The following is an 8,897-nucleotide window of genomic DNA, read 5'->3' on the forward strand; positions in this document are numbered from 1 at the left end:
CCTCTCTGAGACCCGAGGATACACTTACTGTTTCTGTCTTCATTTATTCAGTCACATATTGTAATTGTAGGTGCACTTTATTTCATTTAAAAGTTGTCAACTGTAAATTTAAAGTTAATGTTAATTCAGATTTAAATCTGAGAGTAAAGTCATGAGCAACAGGATTAAAAAGGAATCTATTTTAAACATAAATGAAATCCAGGATAAAAAATTATGGTTAAAATGTAAACTTGCTTATTTTTAAAAAAAGTTTAAATATTGGTGCAACTAAATTATTAGATAAACCTTGATTTATATCTTAATATAAACTTAATTTGTTTTTCCTAATATGTTTAGCACATGATAAGGCAACATATATTCAAATATATTATATATATATATATATATATAATTTTAACCAAGAAATAAACTATTTTCTCATTTATATCATTTGAATGTATAATATCATATGCACGTTTGTGATTTTAGAGTAAGAGGCATGTAAAAGGGGCTTTTATTTTGATTTTGTGCTATGACGTCATAGGTCTGCGCTCTGTCTCTGTTGTGATTCGGATGAAGACAGGTTTGTGTTTTTAAGCATGTTAAGGGTTTAAATAGTTATTAAGCATTCAGTATGTTTTGTTGTTTTCACAGCAACTGTAACATGAAGTCGTTGTTATTGAATATATAATTTATGGCTATATCTAATATTACTCAACAATACTTTGTGTTTGTTAAGCGCGTCCATACATTAGTAACAGAACAGGCGCGTCTCATTTCGCTCCCTGTGGTGAATGCGTTTATCATAACTACTAATAATTCAGTCACTGGCAAAAAGTGATGTAAAAACAGAACTTGAGTCAACTGACCCAAATACTTCTCAAAATGTTTCCAATCTCTCGATTCAGGGGCACGCTGATGACATCTGCTGCTCAAAACATGTGAACGCAACGAGAACAACAAACAACTGCAAATGATTTCATGAAATTAGAATGTATTTAATAATGCAATTTACAAATCAATATTGAATGTAAATCTTAAATGCCTAAATATTAAGTGTCTCCTTAATTTGCCTAATTTTATTAATTTGTTATGCTAGTTTTGGTAGTTTTTTTTTTGTTTAATCAGGTCATTTGACTGACTCCCTTACCAGTGTGCTGACTACTGAGCTAGGAAGCTGATTGAGACACGCTCACACCGCTTTTCTGGTGACTTGTGCTGGAGCCAGAGCCCAGTTGCGAACGAGCTGGGCTATTTATTTACTCAAAAAAAAATCCTGGCCCAGATCCTGGTATCAAACCAGCCCTGAAACCTTTCGAACAAGGGGACCTATGATGCCAGTAGGCGGAGCTTACACTACAGACCACAGCTTAAAAGGCACTATATTTAAAAACTGTCATGAAGTTCATGAAAATTAAAAACACCAATTGTGTCATTCCTGTTATACAGTGACTTTTATGTCCTGATGGTTTATTTAATCATATTTTCTCTTAAATGAATGGCACATTTATAAGATATGGCATGAATTGTATATTTAGGTCTTCTTTACCACTTAAACAGGGATAATAGAAATTATAAATACTATTTTGTATTTTACACACCTTTCGTTGATATATGCATTAAATTTTATGATGTCCTCAGTGCAAAGTAATCAACTTCCACAAGAAATATAAACTATGAAAGATAAAAAAAAAAAAAAATCTAAATAAGTTTTAATTATGTTATAGACTAGGCTAAACTGCCAATAATCATACATATAAATCAGGTGAAAATATAGATTTTTTTTTTTCCTTCTCGATTACCATGTCCCTGAAGTAATTTTCCACCCTGTTAGTACATACTTTCTCACATTCCAAAACTGATTGCAATTTCATTTAGACCATTTTATAGAAGTGACATCATTTATTTTTCCCACTGGAATTCAAGTCTACAAACTGAGGTAAGCTTACACTCTCACACTTACCTTTTTTTTTTAGTTTTTGAAACGTTATCCTGCTTGTGCCGCCCTTAAAGTTCCACCCTGTTAGGCTATATCATGGTGAATGTTTGTCCTATCATAAAAAATGTAAAACAAATTTGACATAGTCATAAAAGTTATGTTAATCTGAAGAAGGTTAGCTAGCTAAATGTTGATCACTTAATGAGCTATGGCTAATTAAGCTCAAATTTTCCACCCTGTTAGGTCTATAAACTTAGGAAATTCTAATAGAATAAATAGTATTTAGTGTATATAGTAAATCAATTTCTGTGTATAAATGTGTATATATGTATATGTATATATATGTGTATATATTTATATGTATATATATATGTGTATATATGTATATATATGTGTATATATGTATATGTATATATATGTGTATATATGTATATGTATATATATATGTGTATATATGTATATGTATATATATGTGTATATATGTATATGTATATATATGTGTATATATGTATATGTATATATATGTGTATATATGTATATGTATATATATGTGTATATATGTATATGTATATATATGTGTATATATGTATATGTATATATATGTGTATGTATATGTATATATATGTATATGTATATGTACATATATATATATATATATATATATATATATATATATATATATATATATATATATATATATATATATATGTATATATGTGTGTGTGTATATATATATATATATATACAGGACAGACCAAAAGTTTGGAAACATTACTATTTTTAATGTTTTTGAAAGAAGTTTCTTCTGCTCATCAAGCCTGCATTTATTTGATCAAAAATACAGAAAAAACAGTAATATTGTGAAAAATTATTATAACTTATAATAGTATTCTATTTGAATATACTTTTAAAAAATAATTTATTCCTGTGATGCAAAGCTGAATTTTCAGCATCATTACTCCAGCCTTCAGTGTCACATGTAACATCCAGTCGATCACATGATCATTTAGAAATTAATCTAATATTCTGATTTATTATGAGTGTTGGAAACAGTTCTGCTGTCTAATATATTTGATCAATAAAAGGTTAAAAAGAACTGCATTTATATATATATATATATATATATATATATATATATATAAAATTCTAATAATATATATTCTCTTTACTATCACTTTTTATCAATTTAACACATCCTTGCTGAATAAAAGTATTGATTTTATTTAAAAATCAATACTTTTATTTTTTATTTACTGACTCCAAATTACTGACCAGTAGTGTATATTGTTATTACAAAATATTTATATTTTAAAAACATAGCTTCTTTTTTTTTTTTTTTTACTTTTTATTCATCAAAGATTCCTAAAAAAATATCACATGTTCTGAAAAAATATTAAGCAGCAGAACTGTTTCCAACTTTGATAATGAATCATCATCAATTAATCATTAGAATGATTTCTAAAGGAATAATGATCCTTAAAATTCAGCTTTGCATCACAGAAATAAATGATAATTTAAAGTATGATAAATTTAATAACAATTATTTTAAATTGTAATAATATTTCACAATATTAAAAAAAAATTCTGTACTTTTGATCAAATAAATGCAGGATTGATGAGCAGAATTTATTTTTATTTTTTTAATACAATGACTCCAACTAGCCACTTTGGCGGGTTGAATAATTGTAACGTTTTTAAAAGGCATCTGAAATAACCCATATTGCAGTGTGACAGTATGACACTACAACTCCCATGAGTATTACATGCACATAGTGTTGCCTTGTGCTTGCACGCTAGTGACACAAAGGAAGAGACAGCTATCCATTTCCGTTTAGCTCAGATATATTTTCAATTGCCAACACTGACTCTTTCTGAGGGCTTCAGAGTTTCACTCTCTGTCAAGCGATCTGTGATATTTCTCAGTTCACCTCAATGGAAATGCAGCGCAGCTGTATTTAATGTACCATAAACTCTAGTGTGAATGCGCACAAATCGCCGTCGCTTTCTCTCACACACACAAAGAGAGAGAGAGAGAGAGAGAGAGAGAAGGGATTGACGTGCTACATTTAAACAATATTCTTTGTTGTATTGTCCTGTTGAAATAAAAGCGTTCCTATGGAAGTCTTCAGCTTTCAAGAAAAGCCGGGTTTTCCAGTAGTGGCCAAAGTCAATGCGCAAACGCCAGTCTCATTGGTAGACGCTCACCTATTATCGTCCCTGTTTTGATTTCAGCAAATCAGTTCAAGCGAATGCACAAAACCTGATTAATATTCATGAATCCAGCAGCTCATTAATCCTTAGTAATCCTTAGTGTGTTTTATAGTTCTTATTATTAGAATTCGTATCATTATTATCCTATCAGTATTTTGTTAGTTTTTTCCCAATTTTTTTTTTGTCAGAAACACTGAATGACAGAAAAAACAACCACCTCTCAAGTTAAAATGTTCAGTTAAATTTACTTCTAATTAGTTGTTATATAAAATTATATATATATATATATATATATATATATAAAATCTCAGTCTGGCGGGTAAACTAAAATATTTACTAGCTAATGGCGATTCGATTGTCAAGGTGTCAATAGAGAGTTGCAACCTAACCAGTAGTCATTATTAGGGCCTGAGTACAAAAATAACACAAACTGAAACGTGTTCTATATGATGAGAGGAACTTTCCCCTTAAATTTTAATGTAGATTAAAGCAACTTTGTCCATGCAACCATGGCATGCATTTTTCAACTGACCTACTTTCCATTGCAACTTGTAACAAAGTTACAAGTAATTCTGAGTCTGATTCTGATTAAACAGACAGTGTTTCTAATGCTAATGCTTTTTTTCAGTTTCACTTTTTTTTTAATCTTCTACATCCATGCACTATTTTATTATGCAATAAGAAGCTACTTTTTATGTCTTTATCTTAATACATGGTTTTATTTAAAAAATGAGCTTTACACACAATCTTATCAGAGCTAATGATAATGACCTCTATTGTTATACATTTATGTAGTCTTGATTTGGGTGTGTACAGTGGTTTTATATTTAAAAGTGTTGTAAATCTAGTTCAAGTAAGTTTTAGCACACCATATTCAACTTTAATCAGGTAAATTCACAACAACAAAAATGTGGCTATTAAAAATGCTGTGTGGTTAGTAACTTTGGAAAACCAGTTTGCTAGTTAGCAAAAAAGTTATTGTCAAGCCCTGTTTACAACCCTATTGGCAAACATTTTTTAATTGTTAATTTAATAATTAAGACACATTCTATTCGACAATAATTGTTTTGTTATTGTTTTTAAAATAAAAAAAGGGACATATACAGTACTATCTAAGAAAAGCTCATTATTGTTTAACATTTACATTATTAACATGTTGTGATAACTATCTATATTTCTCTAACGGTGAAATATTTTCATGGCCAATGTCTGAACAATCTAAACATAATTATAATTTTTTGAGTCCACGAGCTTGACCAATATCCATTCCTAATAGTTAAATATCTCCCTATTTTGGTAGAATGCAAAAAAAAACCAAAGAAAAAACATTAAAATTATGTAACTTTTTTTCCAACGTTTAAGAAGCCAAAATGTTACCGCATACAAAGAATGTCCCAGTATTATTAATATTTCAGGTCAGTAGAAGTGATTAACACTCTTCTTCTAGAAGAGATTCCAGTCACATATTATTGAAGTAGAGGGTTCAGAATGATTGGTACTCTTGGCTGAGCGCTATCAGAGTTTGGATTTATTTTTCTTTCTGTTAATTATTCTCTTCTTAAACATTTCAGAGTGTCCAAACAGACTGAAAAACTCCTGGTGAAGAAGCCGAGACCTACGTGACAATATTATAAAGATGGAGTTTATTAAAGAGGAGATTGAAGACGTGAAGATTGAAGAAACATTCAGAGTCAAACAAGAAGATGCTGAGACACAAACAGGTTCGTTTTCATTCTCAATGCTGAACTCACTCATTTTATCCTTATAAAAACATCTACCCCCGAGACATCCTACACTGCATCCTTCAAGTTTAGTTGAGAAATAGTCCAGAACCTCCGAATGGAGCTGTTCTCTGGCATCTGCCTTAATCACATTTGGAAATCTCTCTGCCTGTCAAAATCTGCTCTGGAATCAACTCATCTTGGCTCTCCAGACTGAGCACTGGCAGATTTAAAGGGGGGGTGAAATGCTAGTTTTCACTCAATATCCTGTTAATCTTGAGTACCTATAGAGTAGTACTGCATCCTTCATAACTCCAAAAAGTCTTTAGTTTTATTATATTTATATGAGAAAGATAGTCTGTACCGATTTTTCCCGGAAAAACACGAGCACCTAGAGGCGTGACGTGTGGGCGGAGCTAAATAATCACGAGCGCGAGTAAGCTTTCGTGTTGAGAACGTTTGGAAGATGTGACACAGATCCAGAGGCTGAAATTTAACAAGAGCAGCATCAGCAATGAAGTCTCTATGTGGTATGTACTGAAAATGTTTATATTTGCTTAGCGGTTTTGGAAAATGACTAAGTTCCACTTTATGTCGTTTTTTTTTTCTTTTCAAGCTGTACATGTGGAAAGTGCAGTTTGATGTGCTTACGCGCCGATAGTTAAGTTAACAACACAGAGATATTTGAAGCAGTTTTACTCGTGCAGTTTAATGACAACATCGCATGTTGTTTACTTGATGTGCTTACGCGCCGATAGCTAAGTTAACAACACAGAGATATTTGAAGCAGTTTTACTCACCGCATGCGGTTCCAACACAGTCGTGACCCTTTTTCGTTGAGACTGCATTATCCTTAAGAAATAAACGATGTGCAAATCCGGCGTCAAACTGGGCCTTGTTTGTAAAACAAGCATCTTCGAAATGCAGGGAACAAACAAAAACACTTGCACAACTCCGTTGATGCTCTGTAAAAATAAACTCCATCCACTGGTCCCTTAATGCTGTTTCTCTTTTGGTAATCTGTGCAGGGTTGTCTTGCCCTGGCAACCAAAAACACACTTCTTTTGTGACTTTTCGTAATGCTCTCGCTCTGATCAGTAAATGTCTGTGCTCAGCCTTTCAGTGCTCTGCTATACGGGAGCGCGCGCTCTTCCGGGGAGAAGTGCCTTAGGACCCATATAAGGAAATTCCTCTCCATCTAACGTCACACAGACCCATACTCGAAAAAAACTTTCCGAAACTTGTGACAAACCGGAAGAGGTTTTTTTGGAACAAAAATACTCCTACAAACGTACAACTTAATTTGTGAAACTTTGTCCATGTTTAGCATGGGAATCCAACTCTTTAACAGTGTAAAAAACTCAGTATGCATGAAATAGCATTTCACCCCCTCTTTAACTAAATAATATATATATATTTTTTTTATTTAGTCCAAGCATAAAACAAACTCGTGATGAAAAGTAATACATTTACACAAACAAAGTAGCAGTCGGATAGATAGGATTTGAAGGGCACCTATTATGCAAAATCCACTTCAAGGTGCTTGAACAGAAATGTGTGTTGGAATTGTGTGTACAAAGCCATTGTAGAATAATACAAATCTTTTTCATTTTGTAATAAATTTTTAATAATTTTTTTTTAAATCTTCATAAAGCCAAACCAGGCTAAAAAAAAACAGCAGTCTGTATCCTGTCTGCAATATAACATCATATTGTGGTAGCCCCACCCACCTCTATTGATTTACCATTCTACCATCTTAGGCCCAATCCCAATTCTATTTTATACCCCTTCCCCTACCCCTTCCCCTTGTCCCTTAAAACAGTGTCAAGGGGTAGGGGAGAAAAAAAATTCCCCTAAGGATTAGGACACCACTACCATGACGTCACACGCCATCATTCGTCGTCTAGCTCTTACAATACACACATATACTGGTGTGCTGGTGTGCATTAATTATCGTTCTGTATTAATGAGCTGCTTACTGACACACACACACACACATATCGGAAATCGCGCAGCTCACACATCCAGGAGAAGATAAACTTGTCAACGCTGCCCCACGACTTTTATTAAATGCAGTTTAAATATTGAATCGCTACATTATATTTTTCAGCAACGAGAGGATACAATCACTGTTTTTAAGTAAACTCACTCTAAAAAAGATAAATCCACAGACGCGAATATACCCAATTTCCCTTTCTCTCTCTCTCTCTCTCTAATAGGTAATATTTGAGAAAATGGTTTTGCGATTTCTAATTATATGGAGGATTAGCCCCCATCAATGTCTACGGCAGTTATTGCCCTGATCAGACATATGCTGTGGCACTATCATGCAGTCTGTAATGATATGACGTTAGCAAATATTAGCAATTTTTTGCAAACATTTCTTTGAGTAACAAGACCATTAATATGAACTCATAATTGAAGTGAAGTGAAGTGAAAGTGACATTCAGCCAAGTATGGTGACCCATACTCAGAATTTGTGCTCTGCATTTAACCCATCCGAAGTGCACACACACAGAGCAGTGAATACACACACACACACACACACACACACACACTGTGAACACACACCCAGAGCAGTGGGCAGCCATTTATGCTGCGGCGCCCGGGGAGCAGTTGGGGGTTCGATGCCTTGCTCAAGGGCACCTAAGTCGTGGTATTGAAGGTGGAGAGAGAACTGTTCATGAACTCCCCCCACCCACAATTCCTGCAGGCCCAAGACTCGAACTCACAACCCTTCAATTGGGAGTCCGACTCTCTAACCATTAGGCCATGACTTCCCACAATTGAATGTAACATAAAACAAATGATTACTTTTCGTTAAAATCTTTATGCCAAAAAAGCTTACATTTATGTGTCTTTTTGTTTGCTGTAGCAGCCATGTTGCTGAGATAATTCATACCCCTTCGTTTGAAGTGTGGTCCCTAAAAATCTTCGTTTGAAGGGCTATCTGGCCCTTTTCCTTTCCCCCTTCCCTCCAACCAAAAGAGAATCGAGACACCCGGGAAATCGGGAAAGGGGAAGGGCTAAGGGGTAGAATTGGGATC

General features: G+C 33.2%; 1 long non-coding RNA gene across 1 annotated transcript in view; it reads left to right on the forward strand.

Annotated features, from left to right (window-relative positions):
• The first annotated feature begins 568 nt into the window (after positions 1-568).
• Positions 569-8,897, forward strand: part of LOC127969941 (uncharacterized) — a 19,147-nt gene continuing 10,818 nt past the window's right edge. The window contains exons 1-2 of the long non-coding RNA XR_008156429.1: positions 569-1,918; positions 5,701-5,850. This is a non-coding gene — a long non-coding RNA (uncharacterized LOC127969941). The remainder of the gene's footprint in view (positions 1,919-5,700; positions 5,851-8,897) is intronic.

This window comes from Carassius gibelio, chromosome A4 (assembly GCF_023724105.1).
Source record: "Carassius gibelio isolate Cgi1373 ecotype wild population from Czech Republic chromosome A4, carGib1.2-hapl.c, whole genome shotgun sequence".
Lineage (NCBI taxonomy): Eukaryota > Metazoa > Chordata > Actinopteri > Cypriniformes > Cyprinidae > Carassius > Carassius gibelio.